Source organism: Cynocephalus volans, chromosome 1 (genome assembly GCF_027409185.1).
Source record: "Cynocephalus volans isolate mCynVol1 chromosome 1, mCynVol1.pri, whole genome shotgun sequence".
Lineage (NCBI taxonomy): Eukaryota > Metazoa > Chordata > Mammalia > Dermoptera > Cynocephalidae > Cynocephalus > Cynocephalus volans.
The window spans coordinates 288489485-288517113 of NC_084460.1; the positions used below are offsets into that span (position 1 = coordinate 288489485).

General features: G+C 37.0%; 1 protein-coding gene across 1 annotated transcript in view; it reads left to right on the forward strand.

The window, feature by feature from the left end:
• Positions 1 to 27629, forward strand: part of NYAP2 (neuronal tyrosine-phosphorylated phosphoinositide-3-kinase adaptor 2) — a 240050-nt gene that overhangs the window by 138250 nt on the left and 74171 nt on the right. The window lies entirely within an intron of this gene.

Consider the following 27629-nt stretch of genomic DNA (forward strand, 5'->3'; position numbering starts at 1 on the left):
CTATGTAGGAATGGCCGGTGCACTCACTGGCTGAGTGCCGGTCACGAAAAAGACAAAAAAAAAAAAAACATAAAAAAAAAAAAAAAGAAGATCTTTTTTGGAAAGAAAGCAATTTGGATAGAATTTAGGACCTTTTTTTTTTTAAACATAAGGAATGATTCTGTCTGCAAACTTTACGGTGTTACATTCTTGCCCTTACTGTTATCTAGAAAAGATCCACTGTTTCCCTTTTCAAAGCCATGATAATTCATATCTTATTTCTGTGGAACCCTTCTTAGGTCCATCGATATGTAATTTAAGGAAAAATCACTAAGGTGGAGAACATTATTTTTACCACTGAATTTCAAAGACCAGGAAATCTCTATCTGAATGACTAACTCTTTTACGAACCCCAAATCACTTCACAAATATATAAAAAAGTCAAAACCAATCCAGATTTATTTTCTTTATATCCATTTCATTTCCCTTATTTAAACATGCCTTAGTTACCTAAGCTGATAATCATTTATATCTCAAATTATCCCAGCACATGATTTTGTTATTTGTCTATTCATATAGACATACTGAAGATTTTCCTCAAACAAAGAGAAATCCACGATGCTTTTGATGATGAAAATGATGGTGGCATTCCTTAAATAATTAATATTCATTGGTATTTATAAGCCACTTGTTCTTTTCCTCCTTTATCCAGAGAGATTTATGAAAGGATTAGCAACTTAAATAATTCCCCCCAAAACATTTTATTTACCTAATCGAAGACTGCAATTTCTAGTAATATTAAGCATGTCTGGAGTTACATACACATGTACATATGTAGAATTATTCCTTACATTATTTTAAGAATTGAATTAAAAATTAGGGACAACATATTCCTAGAGCAGTGATTCTCATCTAGGGCAATTTTGCCCCTAGGGATATTTGGCCTAGAGACATTATTGGTTGTCACAAATGGGTGTGCTACAGGCCTGTATTGGGTAGAGGCCAGGGATGCTGCTTAACAGCCTACAGTGCACAAGTCAGCTCAACACAGGGGGAAAAAAAAATAAGAAAAAGAAAGAAAAGAGAAAGTATTACCTAGTCCACAATGCCAGTAGTGCTAAGTTTGGGAAACCCTAGTCTAGATTATTTGTTAAACCTTAACACATGATTGTTTTGGTTTTCACACAGATCAAGTAAGATTTTTAAAATTAAAAAAAAAAAAAAGAATTAAAGACAAATATTTTACTTTTAAAATACTAAATGTTTATTGTGAAATTAGTAGTTTCATCTACAAATTGGTAAAATTATTGGGTTTTCTCCTTACCTATGAGCTTCCTTTGAGAATCCTTAATAGCTCCAGCTGGTAGCTATGCCAATTAGCTAGAAAAAGTATATGTAAGAGAAATGATTAACTGATGAAGTTATTTCAAGAAAAATCCATCTGTTAGAATCAGTCTATGTGCTATATGTCACAGAATTATCCATCCAACTCCAAAATGAGCTTTGTGTGCTTCTAAAACAAAGCTTATGCATGAAAATGTGATCCAGCTCTTTATAGCTTTTAGGGAACCAAGGATTGAATTCTTTCCCATGTGCCATTAACCATGTATCAACTCTTCAGAGAAAGGGCATGCCCTGAGTTACATTAACTTCAATATTTTACTTTATATAAATGGAAGGGAGGAAAAATACAGATAGTACAAGTAAATAATCAGATCACTACTTGCTTTTGACTCTAGAGGAAAATGGAAAGACACTATTAGATGCTAACAAAATCATAGGGGCTTTCAGAATTGTTCTTTGATGCAAAAGATAGAGCCAAAACTTCGTAACAGTTAACCAATAATTGCTGTTACGGTATTACTCAGTGATGGAACTCTCCCCTTTATTCTTGCAAAATAGGATTTGTAGGCACCTGTTCATACCTTAGAGACAGAATAAATGGTATAAAGTAGTATAACATTCATGACTCTTAAGTCACACTTTTTTTTTTTTTTACATTTTATGAATTTTATACATTTCAGGAATAAAAGTAAAACAGTAACAATTTCAGTCTTAAAGGGTTACAATTGTTGACAGTGATTGGGCAATAGAAAAGAGATAAAATAAGACAAAATGGTAGATTATTAATAAATTTCACTATGCTCCATAATTTTCTAACTATGGCCCTCATGTTAATTTTTACAAGAAGTAGTTTTGTTTCCTAGTTGGAGAAACATTGTAATGTAGTTTATCTATGACTAAGTGAGGACATTTGATAGTCTCTGTAAGCTAACAATGTTTCTTTTATTATTGGTTATTATTATCAATACAGTTTTTAAAATTTGTGCTGAGAGAAAGATGACGTGAGACAGGTAAGAAGTGATTAACTCATATGTTATTGCTGTAAATTTGTGTCCACATGAGAAGTAGGCAAGCTACAAATATGTTTCATAGCAAAGTTTGGAGACTCCGATGACAATTTTCTACCTATCATTTTTATCTTTCTTTCACATGTTTTTCTCTTATTTATCCATTATGACTTTGATTTGAATCTCTTGAACACCTAGGTCATGAATGGGACATTTTGTTTTAATAAATCTGGTTTCATGAATCATGGAAATTAGAAATTAATAGGCAGAACAAATAAGAAAAAGAAAAAAAATTTACTCCCCAAACAAGAAATATTTTATAAGAAAGGTTCAGCCTATATTTAATATAAATGAGTGAATGTGCATTTCTATGAAAAAATACAAGGCATATTGAAGAGTATAAATAAATTTTATAGTATATTTCAGGGTGAGAATAAAGTAGAGAAGCTATAAGAGGAGGCATGCAAATAAAAAAATTAGGGAAAGAATAGAAACATGATAGAGACTAATGAATAAATTGAGGCACTGAGAAAAATACAAAAGAAATGGCCACATAGGGTCAGATGGGCATGTGCATATGTGAAATATGGGCACCAACACATGAAGCACACAGAAAGATGCACACAGAGAAGGACAGAAGGGGACAGAGACACAGCGGGCTACAGAGGAGGGAAAAATGAAAAGATCCAGCCTGCTTGTGTCCCAGGGTGGGTGGTATTACCAAAAAGCTGTATCATAGTCAACAATATTCCACTTTAGTAAAGATATACACTTTTTCACTGTTAAGTCTCATTTTCATTCTTTTAAAAATATCTTCAGTAAGTACTTTTAGACACCATGTTATGTTTTTACAAATAGATATGAGTCCTGTGAGTCTGATGAAATAGTTAGAAATTGTATGTAATCTTTGCCTTTTCATTGACTTTCTTTAAAAAAAACAACCCACATAGAAACTATAACCCAAAACACATATGCAAACAAACAAAACAAATTCAAAAGATCTAAACACCCTCAAAACACCCCTCCCCCAAACACACACACACACACACACACACACACACACACACACACACACACACACACACACACACCTTTCTCTTTTTTTGAGTCATGTAAGGTCCAGTGATGCTTAAAATATTAGGCGTTGCTGTTGAACCAACTGCTCCAATTTACTAATTTAATTTTTAAAAATATTCTTGAATAAATGAAAAAAGTATTTTTTAATTAAAAAAGTTAATTTTGTTAAATAAAATGATTTGGAAAATACATCTTTTAAAATATTCTTTTCTATTTTTATATTTTGTCCCAGTTTTAAGAAAAAAGGAAAGGTCTACTAATTAGTATATGCTAGCTGTCTGGTGTTTTGGGGTCATTGTTGTGATAGTCATTGTGTGCCTGCCATGCACAATGCCAAGTGTCTAGCAAGGTGACATAAATGAGGGAGGCCTCATGCAGTGATGGCTGTCATTGGTCTTGATGTTTCATAATAGTGGTGATACAGTAGTGATAGATTATAACTCTGCTGCGATCAGATGATCTCCGTTGTAGAGCTGAATAGCCCTCTACTGGCATATTTGAATTCACTTAAATTCTTTGTTTCTTGTGGTCTTTCTTTCAGGTAGTTTTATGCATTAAGTTTCTAGCCTCTCCTCCCCTGCCCCACCTCCTCTGTGTTCATTTTCCTCTTTCCTTCTTTATAATATCACACCATTAATCACTTGTGAACCAAGAAACCAGATACCCGAACTTGTCTGAAGAACTTCTCAGCTAGTTAGTGTGTGACTTTCTGTGTAGGGACTGTGTCGCCTTTATTCTGAAAGACCACCTATTAGGTCTTGAATGGAGCTCTTGGATTCATATCTGAGGTCAGAAAAGTCCACTTCCCCCAAGCAAGCTGTCCTAGGAAACATGGAATGAACAAGAGTATATTTAAGGAGAATCTACACAGTTGGTTTAGCCTATTCAAAATACCTATTTTTTTATTCAGTAAAATATAGCAAGCAAAACAGTTAGAACATTATCTTCCCTTCTTTTCTTTCCTGTGAAATCAGGTGCTGACAAAGAGTGTGTAGGACAAAAGCAGATAGTGAGAAGCCATGGGGAAGGGTAGAGGAGAGAGTCCATAATTCTGATCTCCCATTTGCAATGCAGAATGGGTGAACCCTCCTTCTGTGACTGCCCACCGGCGAGCATGTTGACTTTAGGCAGGGTTTCTGGATGCATGGTGACTTGGCCATAGCTGGGAACCAGACCTGGAACCTTCAGAACTCTGGGATTATGCTATATGGGAGTTGAGCTATATCCAGAATACTTGAATATGTCTTAGAGGATACCATGAGGACGATTCCAGAAGGCCTAGCAGGACCAAGGCCTGTTAGTTTAGTTAAACATCTTGAATAAAGGCAAAACACCTTTAGGGCCCCTCTCCCGCTGTTGGTTGGTTGCCTCCTGCTCAGAGTTTCACACTGTGGCCTTGAAACAGAGTAAGGCTAGGCCTGTGAACAAAACTGACTCCATTTTCCCTGCAGAGGACACTCTGTTACTTTTCCACTCCTCAGTCATGAGACCCCCCAGCACAAATGATCACCCTGTGACCTGCCCTGATAAAATAGACTGAGATAAGAGAGGAAACATATTTACAGAGTTGCAAAACCCCTCCCCAGGCTTGTTTACAGTAATTGTAAAAATTAACTTACAGACTAACTTTAGGACCCCTTTAGGAATTCCCACATACACACAAAGCTTCAAGGTGACAGCTACAATGACCCTCCTGGGGTGATGAAGATGAACATCACTGCCATCTTGGACCTACTGAGCAAAGTAGGTCCAAAAGGACCAAAGCCCTAAACAAACATGCACCCATGATGCAAACAGGAAGCACAGAATGGACCACCCCCAGTGACGCTGGCCTGTACCACCTAACTCCTTTCCCTATAAAAGACCCTGAATAGCTCCCCTCAGGGGGGCTAGCTTTACTGTTCCTACCCCCTTCTGCATAAGTCTATCTCCTCTTTTAGTAAAGTGTTGCTTGCTTTACTTCTGGGTACATTGTTCATTTCTATGACTTTGGAATCCAAGAGCCTAATTTAGTCACTGGCGAAAATTGGAAACCTTTAGGCACCAGAGAAGACTCTAGCTGCAAGAGGCAAGAGCCACTGGGACTATTTTGCCCCCATGTCTCTGCTGCTAGTAAGTTTCTCCTGGAGTTGCAGCCTAAATCCTGACAAGGCAATGCTTTCCGTCCCTTTTCTACCTCTTTAAAGTGATTGCTTGACAACTACAGCTTGAACTCCTCTCACCCCGTGAGAAGCAGGCTCCCTCTGGCTGGCAGCGGCTTGCCCCGATGGGTGACTAGCTGAGATGGGAAGGCCAGTCCTATACCGTGAAGATCTTGCTTGAGCAGGTTCCCCCTGATGGGGGATTCATGAAAGTGGTGGGCTTCAGTCCCACGCCACACAGTGACTGGAAGTTCGGAAGCCACTAAAATTATCTCTACCTTTCTCTGATTTTCTGAGCCCTCTTCTATTGTTTGGTTGGATTGTATCTGTTACTATGTAGGTGCACCTTGGAGGGCTCTGAGCTATGCTTTGTTTCTGGTTTTTCAAGCCCTCTTCTGCTGTTCTGTATAGGTGTACCCTGGAGGGCTCCTGGCTATGCTTTGCTTCTCTGATTTAAATCTAGTCAGTACTTTTCTTTTTTGTGCTGACAACAGTGGGGAGAACTGCTTTTATCAATTATGGTGTCAGTGGAATAGGTTGGCCCTGCTGATTGGGACTAAGATAAACTGGACCCTACTGCTCCTCTTTTCTCTTTGTCTGTTTGTTTGATTAGATATTTAGTTGAATTCTGGTAATCGGAATAAACTTTCCAATCCCTGCTCTAACTTTTGGACTTTCAAGTCATTTGTTCAGTGTGAGAGGGCAAGCTGAGCCTGGTCTGTCGGTAACAGCCTCAGACTGACTTCCGCCTTAGCAAGGCTCCTTCCAGCAGCTCAGAAGGGAAATCAAGTCAGGACCTGGGTTTTGATGATAATCCCAGGCCTGGATCTTAGGAGGTTCCAGAGAAGTTCCTCAGGAAGTTCAAAGCATGGTAGGCAACAGATACAGAAAGCTTAGGTGAGTGGTCTGTATACTTCCTGCATCACATTCAACTGGATGTTGTCAAAAATGTAGACTCCTGGGCCTCATCATAGACCTGTTCAATGAAAAATTCTGGGAGTTAGGTGTGAGATGTTGATTAACATTCCCCGGTGACATTAATGTCTTCTATCAAACAGTACCTCAGGGACAAATAGTTAAATATTAACAACACAATTTACTTTTATGCAAGAAAAACCTATAATACATTGCTTTCATCTAACAAAGTTAAACAACAACAACAACAACAGAGAGTTTATGTAAGAGAAAGAAGGATAAGGGAGAAAGTTAAATGCAGAGATCTTAAAATGAGTGAATGTTGTTTTTCTTCTCTTGACTAAGTTACTGATTAGTTGGAAGCTTGCAAAGAGGACAGTCAGGGCAATCCAGGGTAGATCAACAGAGAAAACAATTTCACTACTTACAGTTTCTCCCAGAGACCTAGTGAGCATGTGGTGGGCCATCTGTGAATGATGTGCATGCAGCCTTGGTCTTAGTTAGCACCTCCGTCTTAGTCATGTCAAGCCTGTGCCACTTCCTCTGTCAGAATTCCTCTGTCCTTAAATTTGAGAACCACAGTAAGAGCTACATCACGCAGGAGTGGGTGCTGTGGGTCAGGCAAGCAAGGAAACCTGACACTTGGGCTGGTAGCCATCCTTACCTGGAGGTCTATCTGGATGAGTCCATGCCTTTTGAGAGGAAGGACTAGGCAGAGCAGAGTGGGGTTCCCAGATGGGGCCATGACTCTGAACTAGGTTGCGTTGTCCAGAGAGGACATCCAGTCACATCACCTCATCAGTGCAGGGAAGTAGCAATCACGCTGTAACTGGAAGGCAATACGAGAGAACGGATGCTTTTCTCATGGCGCAGTGGCAGGTCAGGGAATGAGGGTGTTATGAGAGCAGTGAGAGGGCCTAGCTGTCATGACTGGGTCAAGGATCTTAAGAATCCAGGCTGACAATGCTAGTCGGGATAAGGTGATGAGGTTCTTGGAAAATGTCTCTGTCCCAAGCAGGTTTGTTTCAGGAGCAATATCAAGACTAACTAATCGTAGAGTGGGAGGCATTGGTTACCCTAGTGGTGAGGACCTGGGGAAAGGAGACTGCGGCCAACCTTTCCCCTGAGAATGCTTCCGTACTGATAGTGACATACACTTGCTTGTATGCCACTTACTCTACACAGACACTTTCTAAGAGTTTTACATGTATTCAGTCATCATAACAATACTCTGAGGCAGGTCATATCAGCATTGCCATTTTAAAGATGAAAAAAACTGAGGCACAATTTACCCAGGGTCTCATAGGAAGTTAATCTGGTATTTAAACCCAGATTATTTGGCTCCAGAGTTTCTTGCCTTAATGATAATTTATGTATACTTCATCAACCTCTCCAAGGTATTTCCCTGCCCTATTGCCATTAAAATTCACCAGTTATCATCAAAACTCTAATGGCTCATGGTGTTATCACTCCCAGGGATATCTGCTTAATAAGAGAAAGCCAAATCTGTACGAGAGTGGAATGGACCACTTAAAGGTTGTGATCAGTTTAGAAAGGGGGTCGGGAACCTTTTCGGGACTGTCCAAAACTCACTTTGGAATATCTCAGCTACTGCAATGATCTCTGTATGCTAGGCTTCTGAGCTGCTCCTGAAGGCATGTGGTCTGCCCTGGGGGTGTCAGAATCACCTAAATGACCTAGGCAAAGAGACGTGAGTGCTCACCTCAATGCCTCTAAGCATAACTTAAGGACATAAGTGCAGGTTTCTTTGGTCTGTCAGATTTCAGTACTGAGCTATCAACTAGAAGATTCCACCTGTAGGGATATAAGGCTTTCGTCCTTGTTGCTTGAGACTTGGCTATTAACTATACAGTAGCTTGATGGCCCATGGCTACCCCCAAGGAAAAAAATAGTGGATTGATCAAAAACCCCAGTCAATGCTCAAAGGCAATGAGGGCCCTAGCAGTACTATTCTAGAAACTGACTGTAGTAAAACAAACAAACAAAACTCCAAAAGGGCCCTATGCAAGTGCTTCTTAGCACCATGTCTTTTCTCTTTAGATTTGTGCTAATGTGTGGTTGACAGGATCAGACACTTATCTTTAAAATTAAAAAAAAAAACCAAAAAACAGTTCTTTAAGAACAGGATGACCGATTTAATTATTACTTTTTTAGAGCTAAAGAAATTTCTTTTCAGGATGATGAGATTAAATAGAGTGTAAGTAAAATTCCTTGATTTTGAAAATGCATGCGACTCCTTGGTTAATTGGGACCATGACATTGTCTGTTTTCCTCATTCAGTTTCTCCTAGAATTGCAATATAGGATCACTGAAGAAGATATAATTTCATAAATAATTGCTCACCTTTCTGGGATAGGCTGCAGCTGTCTTTGATTGATGCAGGCAGACGTGTTTATCCCTGTGTTTATGTTCTCTGGCTGCTGAATCTATAAGTGCAATTTCTTGTCAGCAATTTAATCAGCAATTCTCTCCATTAAGAAGAACCCTCCCTGCTTTAGATGTATCAAATGCAGAACCATTTTTAATTCGGAAATGAAGCTACACAGGTCTATTTGTTTTATACCAAGATTCTCTTAGTCGTGTTTAATTTTACACACATGGAATATACTAGAATGATTTCTTCTTCTTCTGTTAAATTACCTGAGACAGGAAATTAAATTTTTCATTTTTATTTATGATCATGTATTTCTGGGCACGTTGATTTCCATAAGTAATTAAATATTAGGTGTAAGTCAGGAGATTCTCCTCAGCACATCATACTCCCCATGTGTGTTCTACATTCTACCTAGATACGATCGAGAAGCCCAGGGCAATGCTGGATATCACAAGAGGTGGTTTCCATTTTGGCTCAACCATTAACAAGCTTTGAGACCTTGGATGAGTCAGTTTACCTCTTAGAGCCTTAGTTTTCTCACTTTTCAAATGAAAATATTAGAGGCTAAAACTCTGAGTCCCTTCTGGTCCCTGTTTTGTGCTTCTGTGGTTTACTGGATGATCTATAAAATCCCTAAACAAAGGACCCACTTTCTCCTCTGAGGCTTTCTGTGTGATAGTGTTCTTATCTGCTGAAAGGACTTCCCCAGAAACTCCATAAAATAATGTCTGTCTAATCTTTGAGTCCCAACTAAGAGTCTACCAACTTCTCCACTGTTTTTCTTGTGTTGTTATCTTTGAGTACTTTCTTTGTAATAGTATGAAACATATTCTGATATGTTGTAAAGTTTTTTTTGTTGTTGTTTTATTCCCCAGTAAGACAAAGGGTCAAGGAAGACAAGGCCAAACACTTTCATTGTTTTACTTCCTGTGATACTTGGTCCAACACAATCTTTCTCAAGTTGACACGTGATAAACACATATTTATTGATTTGCTGAATTAATAAGCATGGTGACTTGAGAGGGCTACTGAATTGAGGGGAAAAAAAAGCCGTATGGGAACTGTTTGACCATTAAGTGAAAAGAAAAAAAATCACCTTCTGTCTTTCTGATTTCTGTCTAAATATGACTTAGAAGATTTCACATTGAAATCAATATAGTCATTCAGCACAAAAGGAACAATGCTGAATGCTGAATTCATTGCTTTGTCTCTTAGGTGGCATGCCTAAAAAATGTGCATTCCATTCAAGGCAGATTGATTAGGGGAAAAGATATAAAGAATATAGCCATCAAGCGCTTAAATGTGGGCCATTTTATAGATGTCAAATCATTGTCAGTTTCTGTACAAATGAATGACCTGTAAAAACTGATCCCTTTTTGACATTTGGAGACAGAAAGATGCATTTTTTAAAAAAGAAAATAAGAGACTACCATTTTGAAAAAGGAATTCCAAACTGCTTAACATTATTCATTATTGAACTCAAATGTAAAGACAATGAAAACACATTCACTCAAGTATGGTCACTCTACGTCTTTGGAGAAATGGCACTACATAAGTCAAGGAGTTGTTATGTGACTGGTAGTCTTGAATGTATGTGTTCTCAGGGAATAATTGGTTACAGTTATAAAATATTTGAAATGCTTTTCTCAACCTTCGAAAAATCAGTTTTTCAGAATTTGATAAATGGACATCAGTTCCAAATTTAAAAGTGTTTTTAGTGGTGCATGGTGCCACTTGGTTGAAGCAAACTCATTATTGTTTTTACGTAGTAGGGCTAGGTTAATTAAATGTTCCAGTGCTAGTAGAATACCAATCACCTGGAGAAGCTGAGCTACTGACATTCCCAAATGAAAGGAATAAAAATACTAAAGAGAATCTAAGATAGGAGGAGGAAGTGCTAGTATCATGGATTTTGGAGCAGTATAGACTGTCTAACAAGGTATACCAAGAACAACTAAACTTAAAGGAAAAGAACTCAAATCCAGACATCTGTAATATTCTTCTGAAAATTTATGGAGGAGAAAAACTTCCTCCTATATTTTCTACTGGTCAAGTTTCAGGTGCATTCAATAAAATAGAATTTTTCTATTTTTTGCATCTGTTCCTTTGTTGTAGATGGAACTGATATAATGAAGGCAAGAAAGAATAAAGATTACTAAACAATACTGAGAAAGAGTCATAAAGTAGAGACCGAGGGAATCCATGTATTGTCCAACGCTGGATCCACCCATAATGCTATGGGTACATAATTCTGATGTGTCCTTTTGTTCCCATGGCACAACTAAGAAATCTAGATTCACAAGAACTGGAAGGCTGGGAAAGGATTTAGTTGTTAGTAGCCCCCAACAGAACAACAGAGCTGAAGTGAAGCCTTGCTCTATATAAGTTATCACATTCTGGACATCAGAATTGTCTCTATATCCACAAACTAGGCTCATTCTTTGGGCTGATAAGTTAATAACCACGTACTAATGATTAATGAAAACAGAGATATGTCAAAACGATGAAAGCTTTCTGTCAGTGTTGAAATGGTCTAAGAGAAATTTCAACAGATTTTGAAATTTCTAAGAAATTAAAACAGATTACTTCACAGTGGTTCTTCTTTGTTTGATTGATAATCTCACTTAGGGCTTGCAGAATTCACTTTGGTTTCTGAATCCAGCTATGTGTAATGGCTATTTAACATAACTATTAAAATATTGCCCACTGATGTTTCAGAAAACAAATAAAAAAAGCTTGATTCTACACCCAGCCATGGTTCTCCATTTTGCATTCATGGCCAAACCACTTAAGTGAATGTTCTGTACTTGCCCACGGAATTTCCTCTCCCCTCTTCCATTCTTAGTTCCCTACAACTTGGCTTCGTCTTCTTCACACCCAAAAGTCACACAAAGCTTCGTGATTGGTCTCTGGTTCTGGTTTCTTCACTCTCGTGGTTCTTTAAAACCTTCATGGAACATCTGACACTGTTGATTACTCCATGTAAAGATTTTTCTATTGAATCGCATGCAATATGATATTCTCATTAATAATCACTTTTAAAGTCTGTCCCTTCTGCTCCCTTTTTTAGGAGCTCTGCTTCTCCACTTATATAAAAAAATGTTCCTCTGACATACAACTGACAGAGTTGTAATTATGTGTTTAAATGTTTGCCTCCTCCACTAAATTATCAGGATACATACTGAGTCTTTTTTATTGCAGCAACTAGCACATTTTCTGGCATAAAGTGCATGCTCAATATGTGTTCTTGAATGATCAAATGAATGAGTAAATGAATGTGCGTCCAATCTCCCAAATTAAATGGTAAGTTTTTGAGGGCAAGGACTGTATTTTTTATTTGTTCTAAGTGCCCATGGCCCCTATGGCTATATTTTTCATAATAAATTTATATTTGTGGATTTGTAGATTTTTTTCTAAAGCTACCTTTTTAAAATAGCAAAGTCCAATCAAATTACCATGATTACTAAGTTTTGATAATAATCTGAATTCTGCACAGGATGCTGAGATCAACGATAGTTAAGCTATTTAGGAACCAACTTCTCCAAGGAAAATTAATGAAGAACTCAAGTTTAGATGATTTTTATATATAGCAATGAAAAAAAGAATCGGTCCAATTACTGATTGGGGAAAGCAGACAACACTCGGCTAGGAAAATGGAAGCAAGTATTCATAGTCTTTTCTAAATATCTTATAAAAGAATTGAAGTAGAGTCCATGAAAAATGGCATAGCATAGAGTTTCACTAAACAGTTCTGAAAGCAGCCTCAAGAAATCATATTGTAGATAGCAAAATTATCAGCTAGAATGTACATGATATTGAGGATGGCCCATTTAATGTTTAATTCCCAAAAGAGGGAAAATAAAAAAAAGGAAGATAAAGGGAATAAAAATGTGTGTTCATTTTCATACTTTTTTGTTTGTTTTTGAAAATTCATTTGTTCAATCAGCTTAAAAAATAACTGCATCATAATGGAAGGTAGAATGGAGAGACACTTTGGATATACGTAAAAATATAGGAGTCTAATGTACAGGGGTCAAAAGACAGATTTGCCACCTAACAATTGTTCTTTTAGGGCAAGCCAAACTTTACAAATCTCAGTTTTTAAGTATTTACCTCATGGAATTGCTGTAAAAATTTAAAGAAAATCACGTACAGAAAAATACCTTGTAAACTGTTAATTACTATGCAACTAGAAGGAGTTATTGTCTGAACTTTAGATACTTGTGAAAAGAATAAATTTTTTTGTTAAAAAAGAGTAAAGTTGAAAATGGATTAAATTTTCAGAGATTCCATGTTGTTGTTTGCACAGCTATCTCTTCACTTAGGCATGGGTAAAGGATTTGACATCTTAAGTGAGTCACCCTAGTACCCGATGTCAGCAGCTTAAAGAATTGGAGAGAATGTAAGCCATTCTCTGTTCCCATAGCAGGCAGGCAGTTTTCAGGTTGCTGAATGATATCCTAGCCTTGAAGGAGGAGGAACATTATCCCAGATGGAGTCCAGTACCTTTACCCTATAAACAACAACTCTGAGAACAAAGAGACCGTCTTCATTGTACAAGGACTGAGTAACATGACAACATGATTGTAACAGATAATTTATCAGCAGAAGAAAAAATTCAATATAATTTGCTTGCTGATGTACTTTTCAAATGTAACAAATATTTTTATTTTTTGGTTACAAATGATTCATCTTCTAACATAAAATTTTTCTTCTAAAAAGGTATAGATCTTAAACAAATAATTAGGTGGAAAGCAGGAAGACCTGAAGTACTTAATATCAAAAATACTTACTATATAGATGGAAGACTGTTAAAAGTATGATTTGTGAAATGTTTCTAAGCATATAAAAGTAGAATCTTATTTCCTTCTAAAGTGATAACTTAAGATGTAAAAAATATATACATATATATATTTTAAGGTGAGCATTTGAAAATGGAACATTGGAAAAAAACACTCAAGTTTTATTTAAAAACATTAGTCGCTGCAAATACCTAGAAAAAATATTAAACTCCTAAATATAGACTAACTGGTACCTAGACGCCGATGCATGAAAAGTGACCATTCATATTTTTTGTAAGTGGGAGCCTACAGACACAGAAAAAGCTGTTGAAATACTTCACTGTCAATTTCCTCATTTAAAAAAAATAACTTCTGTGGCTTTCCCAGTAAAGCTTTTAACCCACTGCTAATTAAGCAGAGGTTCGCTTTGCACATCAATTTTTAATATTCATTCCTCATGGTTAAATGAAACCTGCAGCATGAGGCTTCTTAGTTAAAAGCAGTCCTGACCTACTTCCATGTGAAATCAATGGAAGGCTTCAAGAGATGCGTGAGTAACTAACATTTAAGGAAGCCAGCTCATAGTCCATGTTGGTGTAAGATGTGTGTTACCCCGACTTCAGCATTCCCTCCCTCCCTCCCCTCCTTCCTTCCTTATTCTTCAAAGAAAAGAGCAGACTTTGGAAATTATTGAGCCAGATAAGTGAAGCCAACTGAAGTTTTGTGGCCCTGGGGGTTTACGAGTTGACGTGCCAGCTACATATATAATGGCTTCAAATGAATAGCAACCCCTAGGTCTGGGACTGAGGAAGAGAAGGAAAAGCCTAAAAGGCACCCCCTTGCATTCAGATATATTCCACAAAAAAAGAAAAATGAAATCAATCCAAATATGGTCTTCAGATACCTATGTTCCAAGGCCGGTGAAAGTAAGAACATAGGGTATATAGCAAATCTTTATGAAAACTGGTATGTTGGATACCCAGATTGTAGGGTATGGAACAGGACCAAGAATAAAAACCAGCTAGACTGAGGAGCAGCAGTCATCAGGACATGGAAGATCACACTTGTCCTCCATCTGGCCGGGACTCCTAGCAGAGAGCACGTAAGTTCTCCTCAAGTGTTAATATGCAACCACACACAGGGTCAATATGAAACCTTGACCCTTGACCCTGGAGAGTGTTCTTCATGCTAAATTCCAGAGCACTAAGCTAGAGTGGGGCATAGCCTGATGGAAGAAGGTAGGGTAAATTCAGTCACATGGCCATCCATGACAAGAAGAGGAATTCAAGGTCCAGGATTCTATTTTGCAGTTAGTGTTCAAGTTGAGAAGATTTATACATTTGAAACACATTAATGGTAGAGCTCTGTGCTACTGCTTCCCGATTGTTCATGCCCATCCTGAAACCCAAATTGGTAAATATACAAACATGATTTTTTATTATGGTAACATACATATGACATAAAATTTACAGTTTTAACTATTTTTTAAGCATGCAGTCAGAGGCATTAAGTACAGTTGGCTCTCTGTATTTGTGGTTTTTGCATCTGTGGAGTCAGCCAGTCACACACTGAAAATATTCAGGAAAACAATTATGTTTTTACTGAACATGTACAGCCTTTTTTAAAAATCATTATTCTTTAAACAATGCAGTATAGCAACTATTTACATAGCATTTATATTGTTTTAGGTGCTATAAATAATCCAGAGATGATTTCAAGTACAGTTACACAGGAGGATGTGCTTAAGTTATGTGCAAATACTAAACCATTTGATATCAGGGACTTGAGCATCCACTGATTTTGGTATCTGAGGGAGGTTGTGGAATCGTCCCCCAGGATACCGAGAGATGACTGTACATTCATAATGTTGTACAGCCATCACCATCATCCGTCTCAAGAACTTTTTTTATCTTTCCAAACTGAAACTCCGTCTCATTAAGCAATCACTCCTCATCCCTTCTTCTCACCATTCTACTTTCTATCTCATGACTTTGACTGCTCTAGGTAGCTCGTATAAGTGGAATCAAACAATATTTGTCTTTCTGTGACTGGCTTATTTTGTTTAGCCTAATATCTTCAAGGTTCATGCATGTTGTCATATATTGCTAGATTCCCTTCTTTTTTAAGGCTGAATAGTATTCCATTGTATGTCCATGTAGACAGCATTGTGTTTATCCATTTATCTGTTGATGGATGTGTGGTTTGCTTCTTCCACCTTTTGGTTATTTTGAGTAATGCAGTGATGAACATGAGTGTACAATTATCTGTTTGAAACCTGCTTTTGACTCTTTACGGTATTATCCAGAAGCAGAATTGCTGGATCACGTGGTAATATTCTGTTTAAATTTTAGAGGCACCACAATACTGTTTTCCACAGTGGCTGCACCATTTTGCATTCCCACCAACAGTGCACAGAACTTCTAATTTCTCTACATCCTTGCCAACACTTGTTTTTTTCTCTTTTTTTATAGCAATTTTAATAGGTGTAAAGTGGTATCTCACTGTGATTTTGATTTGCATTTCCCTAATGATTAGTGATATTGAGCATCTTTTTATTCACTTATTGGCCATTTACATATATTTTATAGAGAAATATCTTTCTTAGTCCTTTGCCCATTTTTTAAATGAGATGTTTGGGTTTTTTGTTATTATTTTTGTTGAGTTGTTGGAATTCTTTATATAATCTGGGTATTAATCCCTTATCAGATATATGATTTGCATTTATTTTCTCCCATTCCTTTCACTCTGTTGACAGTGTCTATCAATGCACAAATGTTTTAAATTTTGATTAGTCTAATATATCTATTTTTACTTCTGTTGTCTGTGCTTTTGTTGTCATATTCAAGAAATTGTTGTCCAATCCAATGTCACGAAGATTTCCCCCCCTTTTTTTTCCTAAGAGTTTTATAGTTTTAGTTCTTATATTTAGGTCTTTGATACATTTTGAGTTAATTTTTGTATACAGTGTAAGGTAAGAATTCCACTTCATTCTTTCATGTGTGCATATCCAGTTTTCCAAATAAAATTTGTTGAAAAGGCTGTCCTTTATCCAATAAATAATCTAGGCACCATTGATAAAGATCATTTGACCATATACATTATAGTCTCTTCTATTTCACTGATTTATTTCTATGTCTTTATGCTTTGATTACTGTAGCTTTGTAGTAACTTTTGAAATCAGGAAGGGTAAGACATCCAACTTCGTTCTTTTTCAAGATTGTTTTTGCAATTTGGGGTCCCTTAAGATTTCATATAAATTTTATGATGATGTTTTCATTTCTACATAAAATGGTATTGAAATCTTTTATAGTGACTGCATTGAATTGGTAGATTGCTTTGGGTAGCACTGACATCTCAGAAATATTAAAATCCTCCAATCCTTGAACACAGGATGTATTTCCATTTATTGGAATTTCTTTCAGTAATGTTTTGAAGTTTCCAGCATACAAACCTTCCACTTCCTTGGTTAAGTTCGTTCCTAAGTATTTTATTCTTTTTGATGCTATTAATGCATAAACATTTTAACCATGTTTATGAATACATTTAGTCCTTCATTTTTTTGATGAATGTTTATAGAATACCGACTCTGTACCAAGTAGTATTCCAGGTGCTAGAATTTTTTTTTTAAATGTCAGACAATAAAAACTAAGATTTAAAATGAGGATCAGAGATGGATTTAGAATGGAGAAAGCACTTTCTGAGGGCAGTTAAAGGCATTGTTACAAAGATGTAAGTAGTAAAGAGGACAGGCAGATTCAGGACTGAATATTTTAGAAACGTGTTCTGTTTCTCCTTTGCTCTTGCCTTCACCTTGTGCCACTCTGGTTCTCAGGCCTATTTTTCAACATTTTCTCAGATCCTGAAGGTTACAAAGGTCAGGCATCCTGGCATTTACTCCAATGGACTGGATCTGGTGACCCTCAGGAGATGGGTCCTCTTTGTTTCAGGTTTAATCACAGTCCCATCTGAAGAATCTTTTATTACAATGACTGCTCTCTCCTCATCTTTCTCCTATTCTTTTTCTTTTTTGTTTTTCTTTCATTTTTCTCTTCCTCCTTTTTACTCATGAGCCTAACCCAAAATGATGGATGTTGGAACCCTCCGAGGCCTTATTCATCATTCAGATTATTGCCACAAAGAATTCTGCTACCAGATAATTTATGAAACAAGATATTACAGTAATAAAAAGTATCAGTAACATCAGAAATAGGAATAACACCTAATCTAGGTCCTGTTTTTTATTTAATTTACAAAAAAAATAGAAATAAAAATTAAACATCACCATTCCTGAGACACTTTATTATTGAAAAGTTCATACATGCATTTTGCATGTGTGGATGTGCAAGAACATGAAAAAATGATAATAGCAAGAGTTCAAGTAAGAGAAGAGGTGGCAGGCACCTAACCTAAAAGGAAGCTGGAAAAAGAAGCAAAAGAAAAAAGAAAAAGGAGGTGGAAATGATACTGCCACATAAAATTTCCAAGAAAATAACTTTTGCATTTTTCATCCCTTGGTTTCAAAGACAGCCAGTGGAGCAAAAGATCAGTGTCTACCAACTCCCTGTCCTTAGACCATGAGTTGTAGTTGGAGCTCAATAAATATTTGTCTGGCCTTAGAAATAATCATATTTAACTCACTCATATTGCAGACAAACTGAAATCCAAAGTGGTTCAATTACTTGAGCAAAACCACAATATTTGAAGAAGCATCACTCTCTTAAGTGCCCTCAAAAGATTACTAAGGTATCAATATTTAAATATTGGTTTTGCCTATAGCTTTACTTGATCTTCTTATCTAACTTCATTTAAAATGTCATTTTGGGGGGAAAAAATCAAATTTGGTCAATTGGCTTTCTCCAAATCATGTTTTTCCCACCTCTTCAAATTTATTTGTCTATTTTCTCCCAGGAATACTATGAAAAATTCCATATTGGCCAACAATAGTTTCCAAATACTGTTACACTCTCTAACTGTGTTTATCTAGAGAGTCAGTAAATTGAAATCAGCAAGAAATATAGTACCGTGTACATTTAGGTCTGTAGCCATCAATTATATTGCCCCTGAAGTGGTTGCTATTCCTGCCTTGCTTTCCTTATAAAATTTTAATAGCTAAGACATCTTTATTCCTCCCAAATATGGCTATTAGTAACTGTGATTCCAGCAATACCAATTTTTACATTTACTTGATAGACATTAAATATTCTTATTACCCTTTATGACGAAGAGATTGTTCTTCTTAGCATTTAGTATTTGCTTCAGAAACAAGTATGAATGTATTTTCAGAATAACATCTTTCAGAAAGAATGGAAATGATATTTTTCTTCCCATGCATTAATATTTTTAGTTCCGGAATGCTTCTGATTCTTTTATGGATTGAAACATTTTTCCATCTGCCCGTTAAAATGATTTGAGTCTTAATTAATGTTGATTGCACCTGTGCGTATATTCAAACTACCCACACATCTCCCACCTGCAAGTGGAAGAGCTTTTCTTTCCTTCAAAAATTAAAAGAGGGAACTATGACCCTTTTTATTAAAAAAAAATCATAAGCCTGGAAGACATACAACACTGAGAAGTTTGAGAAGTGTTAGATGCAATGTTTCCTGGCTATCTCAGATCAATGACTTTTTATCTCCTAATGATTGTTTGGCAGTTGACGTAGAAAGAGTTGGTCGTCATCTTTAAACTACTGGTTTCCTTTTCATTTACAAAGCAGCCTAGCTGAGGAAACCAAGCAAAAAAATCAAAATTCACCAACAAATTCTCGCCCACGGATGTACTGGTTGCTTGTGCATGCTCTTAGATTTGGCAGCCCAATCTTGCCTTATTTATGAAGTTGGGGAATGATCATAACACAAATAAATAAATCAATGATGGAGATCATCTTCAAACTCAGAGTGGTCAAGCATCACCTATAACATTTTTTTCAAGGAATTCTAATAAATATGAAATAAATTAGCTTCTCTCTCTCTTTTTTTCCCTACTCTTTTTCCTTTTTCTTGGGGAAAAGAGGCCAATTAAAGTGCTTTCATTTAAAATATAGAAAACCATAGAAATAAAGAACGTAGCCAGTCTAGAAAACTAATAATATAATAAAAAATATATTAAATGCTACTAAAAATTTTCCATAGTGTTAAACAGTGATTCTGAACCCTGGTCTTATTTTAGAAATAGTCAGAAGCTTTAAAAAATTACTAATGCCAAAGCCCCACTCTCAACAATTTTAATTTAATTATGGCCCAGGCATGGATGTTTTTACAAAAGCTCCCTGAGTGTTTTTGATATGTGGTCAGGAACAGGAACATCTAATATAGAATTTATTCTGATACTTATCAGTAGAATACTAGGCTAGAATATTCTCGAGTCCAGATGCCTCATTTACAGATAAGCAAATGGAGGCTCAGAAGGGAAAAGTGATTTGCCCAAGGCCTCAGAGTTAATTAGGGGCTAAGTCTGAATAGGTACCCAGGGGCTCATAACCACGAAGATAATTCTGTACAATGCTGTGGCTGTACAGTGCTGTGGCTGGAACTCCCCACGTCAAAGTGTCCAGGGGTTAAAATCCTCTACACGTGGTTTCCAAATTGCTAGTTTGAGTTCATGAACTGCATTATTAGTACTAGTTTTATATCCTCCAACAACACCTTGGCCATTTCTATAAAAATGTAGTAATAACCCATGCAACAGGAACTTTGATTTTGATCCACAAATGCTGAATACACTGTAATTTCCCATGCATATTAACTCAGTCATGAGGATACATGAATATGTTCTACATTATACAAGTCTTCTTGATCTATAAAATGTCTAGCAAAAGAGAACTGCTTTGACTTTTCCAGTCATTTTATTTTCTCTCTTATTGTTCAAAGGGTTATTCCGACATCACCACTTAAAAAGACATGAAAACAGAAATGGTAGAGACATAGATAGAATTAAAATCTTATTTTTCTATATAGAAGAAAAAGTTATTTGGATTCCTTGCATCTAATATATAATTGGTCTACTTTCTCCTCAAGGCCTTAGTAAGCAGAGAGTCCTCTTATGAAGCCAAACCCTCTTGAATATCTCATAAAAGAGCAACTCAAATTACAGCCATGGTTTTTAAAATTCTGTGTGTAATATTGCTGCTTCTCCTAAAGCTGGGCATCATCTGTTCTGTATTTTGGCTGTGTGATTGTTCACGCTCTTGGCAGCACTCAAGGGTATTTCGTACATAAAACTACTCCTCTTCTCTCCTATGTTAAGCTGTCATTAATTAGTCTGAAGATTTCCTTAAAACAGACCAATTTTGTGGTTTTAAGAACATTGGGCTTCACCAGGGGGACACTTTCATCACGTATCATTTCTGCTACTTATTTAGCTCACACGAATCCCATTTCTTTAAACTAAAGAAACAAAATATATTTATATGATTTTAAGTCTAGGCTCCTTCATTTATCTTTTTTTTTTTTTTTAAAGTAAAATTTTAGATCCAGAAAGCATCTTAGAGATGGTGTGGTCTAAATTCCTTATTTGAGAAATGAGTTCACAGAGGCAGAGAGAGGAAGAACACATACCCAGTGTCACGTGGATGATGGCAAAACCATTACCAGGATCAAGTTTTCTAAACAATTAAATCCAGAGATCTTTGTACTATGCCAGTTTCTATTTAGCATTACCATGACTGGGACAGTGCAAAGAAGAACAAATCTCAATTCACATATGGTTAAGTCCCTGTGGCCTCCTTTCTTCCAGACTATTCTTTTTTAGGTTGTTAGCTCTATGTTAATTTACTCCCCCGTGTCCTACTTAAGAATGACCCTTGTGGCAGGTCTTCTGTAACTTTTATCAGGTGATTTTGGAATTTGTCAAGACACAGACATCTTAAAATATCCTACGCTGAAACTTGTGTCTTACCCAGGTTATAAAGATTTTGCTACCCTAAAATCCTCTTTATCCAATATTGTAGAATTCTATTTTTGCCTCTAAGAGGTTTTTATCAGTTGTTTCTCTATCAAATGTGTGAAGAACTGGATTTAGAAAGAGTAAGAAGAGCTTCAGTACTGTCGGGTCTTAAATGGGAAACAAGGACTGAAAGTACACCATTGCCAGTACAGGGGCCTAAGAGAACTGTGGTCATAAATATTTAATGTGGTAAATTATAGGGAGGCATTTGCATTTGTATGCAGTATTTTGAAGTAAAAAGGGTTGTTGAACAATAAAGACACTTTCCATAATTGTGTTCCATTTTTAATACACAGAGAATTGACTCTGGGTTCAGAGTAGTTAGTTAATGAATTCTCAATATAACCCTGTCTGGTCTTTCTCTCACTAAATCTTGACATCAGATGAAGACCAGACAATGAGGTTGGTTAACAAAAAATGATTATCTTGTCATCAAACAGCAGATAAATTATGAGTGCCAGAAAAAAATGATCTTCATCTGGCAGGTAGTCACAAGTTCACCTGTGCTGAATACAAACACTGAACATTGTTTGTAAAAAGATAAACTACAAAGTATTTTGTACTTCTGTATCTTTGCATGTAGGTCTGTGCAACTGTTTGAAAAAAGGATGATTTAGAAGTCAGTGACATTCTAATGTTGAAGTGATAGCTGGAATTCTGAGGATTTCATGTGCCCAGAGATAAGGCAGCACTGATAACGAACCTCTGACCTGAGATAACTCCTCAGACGTCTTCCTTCGGGTTCACCCTCTTGGTGAATCTTCCTTTAACACTGATGCCATCACCATAGTCTTGCTCCTCAAAAATAAATGCAAGCTCTGTAGCCTGTCTCAAAATCCTCCTTAATTTGTTTCTTCTTTTCTATGTAAATTCAGGTCTCATTCTTTCTAATGGAAAGCCTTTCTTTCAGAAAGATGCTGAATTTTTTACTGACCCTGAACCGTTGTTTCTCTCCACCCTCCTTTTGAAACTGCGAGTATTTGCTGTGCAGTTTTATCAGGCTGGACGTTTCTGGGTTTTGACTTGCCTGTTTCCCATGTATCCATGTCTTGGTTCTCCTCCAGACAGTGCCTTTCTGGAAAGAAGGATCTGTGTTTTGCATTTCTTTTCCATTGTGCATGATCCAGGGCCCAATGCTATGCATGTGAACAAATGTTATTGGAGAAGGGAGGAAGTGTCCACAGTTGAGGTCCTGTTCCTTAGTCTAAACGTCACCATTAAGTGTCCCCTCCCTCTCTACAACGGCCCTGTTCCTGTCCTGACCTCTCTGTGAAACTTCTCATTCCTTCTGTCACTGACCTTTGTAATCACACTGGACCAGAGCCCCCCCTTCTAAATTATGGCTTCTCCAATCTACCCTACTGTCTGTTGCCTCCAATTCCTGTCACATTCTTGCTCAAAATCATTTAACAGATTCTCAACACCTGCAGAATAAAGTGTATATGCCACCTCCCCTACTAGACTGTAAACCTATTAAAGAGAACAATTGGTACGTAATTTTAGATCTTTAGGTCTTCTTGGAAATTATAGGTATTATGTATATTCACAATCTGAATGAATAAACTATGGGTGAGTGGATCAAGAGAGTAAGCTATAGACATCTCAGGCCCCAAATCATGCCATACATACTCTTCTTGCACTGGCCCACCCAATTACAAGGACTAACATTAAGGGTCCCTTATTTTTTGTTCTCTCTTGTTCACCCTCCCCCCAGTTTTCCTCTGGATTCCTTAGGCTTAGTGGTGCATATATCAGTTTCAGGATCAGCTTTTGGTAGGACGAACCCAGGGAAAAATAATAGCTCAGGACCTGGAAGCCAGCTCAAGGCCATTAATGCAGGGAGTTCTGGGGTCCAGACTACACAGGGAGAGGTCTAGAAAGGAGGATGGCAGCTCCAGATGGCACGAGCTCTTGGTTTCATAGACTCCTTGTCCCATGGTGAGGGTGCAACAGAAAGAAAATCTATAGCGGGAATCTCCAAATTGTAGAGCCCAAGGCAGGGGCCCTGGTTACCCAGATCTAAGGTGCTACTGCCTTTATTTAAATTTGCACCAAATAAAAGAGATGAATGACATTAAAGTATAAATACCATCACAGTGTTTGAGATTTAGAAAGGTCCTTTAAAGTTTTCTAATGTTGTGTGGTACTTGCATTTTAAAAATGAAGAAATGGGATTCTAGAAAGAAAATGTGGTAAACTGGAATCAACAAAGTATTTAAAGTCAGGCAAATCAAGATCACATCTGAGTTAGGTATTTCTAGGTAAGTCATATAACCCATTGTGCATTGGTTTCTTCATCAGTAAAATGAAGATGTTGCAATTACAGAGTAGTTACTCAGCAAACATTCATTACCCTCCATCCATCTCCTCAAATTTCTTCCTACCCTAAATAAAATCTAGAGAGTGACACATCTACATTAAGATTTCATTTACAGCTGAAATATTAGTCTGCTTGGGCTGCCATAACAAAATACCCCAGACAGGGAAGCTTAAACAATAGATTCTTATTTTCTTATAGTTCTGGAGTCCAAGGTCAAGGTTTTGTCAGGTCCAATCTCTCCTGAGGCCTCTCTCCTTGGCTTGCAGATGGCTACCTCCTTGCCATATCCTCGCCTGGCCTTTCTGTGTGTGTGTGCGTGTCCCTGGCGTCTCTTCACGAGTCGCATTGGATTAGAGCTCCACTCTCGTGACCTACTTTAACTTTAATTACTTCTTTAAAAGCCCTATCTACAAATAGAGTCATGTTGGGATGTAGGACTTCAACATATGAACTTTAGGGAGAGACACGATTCATTTCATAACAGTTGGGAATAGTAAATTGAAAGAAATAGTAAATAGCTAGAAATTCCAGTTATGCACCAGGGTTTTATTTTTAAATCCAAACTATGTAACAGTACAGAATGGGATGGATAGTCTGAATTCCAGCCCTGTCTCTGCCAGCAGCAGGCTGTATCAGTAAGTTACCCAACATTCAGTCCATAACAGTGAGCTTTCCTAATTAACAAGACCCTAAGTTTTCCTTGAGAGCTTATTAACCAAAAGGATCCTCAGTTTTCCCTAACAGTAAAGAAGGTCATTTTACCTTCATGGCAGGGCTCTGTAAGGATTGGAAATATTATCTGTGAAGACTCTAGTGAGCATCTCACACATACTAGCCCCTTAACACTTGGTAGGCCTAATAGCAATACTGCTGCTCTTTCTGTCATGAGACACTGTTAGAACTGGACTTTCCCAGATTTCCAGGAGTAACTAGGAAATGCTGACTTTCCTTTTAAAGATAGGGAAAAACATTTAGGGTATTGTCTGTATTTTTTTTTTAAAACATGCACCTCTATTTAGTTCAAGCCTCCTAATCAGGCACCAAGAAAAAAGTTGGATCCTAGGTTTGACAATGATCTGAAACAAATCATTAGCATTTTTTAAGAGCTCACTTTTTTCATTTATTTTATGCTTCACTATGATTTGAAGGGGGTGGGAGGGTGGTGATAAAAAGGAAATTAAAATACATAGGAGTATATGTAGTCAACTTGAAGAATGTAAAGCATTCCAAAATGTAAAGTGGAGGTGGATTTTAGAACAGAACAAGTAATATTATTGAAGCCTCATGAACTATTTTGCTTTTTCCAAGAAAAAAAATTTTTTTTTCTTTTTTTTTTTTTTGGTATTATAGAGGTATACAGTTTTAGACTTAGGCGAATGCTTAGAAATAATTTATTTCAAATCTAAAATTTTGTCTGAGAAAACCAAGGCTCAGTAAGTGTTATTTCCTCAAATCCCCAGAGGTTTTAGTGAACTGAGCCGAGAATGGACTACAGATTATCTCAACCTCATTGCAGAATATTCTACAGTTTTTGTATTTCTGTGAAAATCTTTAAATTTATTTTTAGTTTTTTCCTAAATACATCTAATTTATATCTAAATTATTTTTTATGTAAAAGGAGTTTTATTATAACTTGAGCTAAAAGAAAAGCATTGCTTGTTGGAGTTTGAACTGCAAAAACCTTAAAAACCTTATATTAAAACCTTTTTTAGTAAAAATCTTACTAATTTCTGTGCCCCTTAATTTTTCTGTTAGTGTGACAATAAAAATATTGTCCTCATTAGACTTTCAAAGACCTTATATTTAGACTATTTTTTTAATAGGAGGAAAATGAGAAATATCTATTAAAAATCTGTATTAGGAGTTGGGCTAAAACTTAGCTCTAGATGAGTTTATAATTAGGATTAAGAGTTACACCTAGAGACTAGTCAACTGCTATAACAAACAATTCCGAAACCTCACAGGCTTAATATAAAGTGATTTATATCTGGGACATCTCACAGGACAAGATTTTTGTCACAGGCAAGATGGTAATCAATTAGAGGGTTCAGTGAAAGATCAGCTATTCTTCCCATGGTTATTGGGAGGTTTTCATCTAGTGGCTCTGCCAGCCCCTAAGACCTCAAAAAAATTCCAACCAGGAGGAGGAAAGAAGACAATGACAGTTTGGTGAGAAGTTTGATGAGCAGACCTGAAAAGAGAGGACCTCACTTCTGCCCACATTCTAATGGCCAGACCTCAGTTACATGGTTCTCCTTAACTGCAAGGAGTGCTGGGAGGTATGGCTGAGCTGGATACACAGAGAGAAGGGCAAAGGGATTTGGTTAGCACATGGCCTGTCTGTGCCGACAGGTCCTGTTGGCTTCCGCAGTACAAACACAAATGAAAATAAGGGCTGTGTTCTCAGAGCAAATTGTCTCTATCTACTGCTGACAACACTAGAATTTCTTGAAGAGAGTGCTACTAAAATATGTCAACACCTGAGCTTTGCCTGATGACTTTAGTGAAAGTTTTTTTACTAAGGAATAACTTGGCGGCAGTACATCTACAGTCTCCACATATCTTGGTAAAACACGAATGATTAAATCATCCAGATGTTTAGTTGAGAGCTTTTAAATTCTGTTTATTATTTTACTCTATGAAAAAGTGCTATTATTTGCGACCATGAAGAAAGAACCACTGCATTTAAGTCAGTACGTTGAGTTCCCATGTGTTACAGTGAGAGGTGAATGAACCTGGATGGTGGCCAGGAAACCCGTTTCTTTACCAGGTCTTTGCTATTGCCATTTGTGTGACCCTGGGCAAGTTGTGCAAAGGCTCTGAGCTGTTTTCACACCTTTAACATGATCAGTATTCTTTGCATTTTCCGTTCTACTTCAGTGTGTTTCATTTACTTGTGAACCAAAGTTTTACCCTGTGCGCCTTCTTAACACAAACCTCAACTTTCTTTCTGATTTTATTTAAAACCATGGAGTCTCCAGATGGCTGAACTATTGTTCTTTCTCTATATATATTTAAAGAGAAAGCATCCTTTAGATGTAAGAATTGACATTACTGACCCTGAATGACAGAGTTCACACTGGAGCGAAGAAATAATAAAAAAATAAAAAATTGCCCCTGCTCCTCTGTGCCCTTTCATTGTGGAGACAACGGGAACCTTTGCCCTCTTTTCTCTAGAGACTCGGTGTTTGGAATAATAGAAGTGCAGTGAGAAGACCCTCATGCTTGCCTGGGCTCGTCGGTAAACTGTCTCTGTTTGTCTGGCTCTGATCAGCTCCTGACACCACAGTTTTAAAAGACATCATGACATGCAATTAGAATCCAGGTCAGGGTGACAGGGAGAGTGAGAGTTCTAGATTCATATTCTGAAAAAGTGACCAGAGGGTAACAGACAACCTCACTGAATTCTAAATGTTGTTTATTTAAAACAGAAATAGACCAGTTCTAAGTTGTTCCAGAAACAGGAGGACTGACAACCAACAAATGGTGGTACTTGGAAGGCAGCCGAGTTGAGCTCTGTAGAAGAGCTTTCTAGCAATTAAAGATGTTAAAATTGAGCCCAGGTTTCCCATGAGGTAGAACTTGCCCTCCATGGGGCTGTCCTCCCAGAGGCAGGACAGCCATCTCAGTCATTACACGTACACACACCCTCCTTTGAGTGAGCAGCTGCACTGGTGATTTCCAAGGTCTCTTTCAGGTCTCAAATTTGATGAATGAATCTAATAC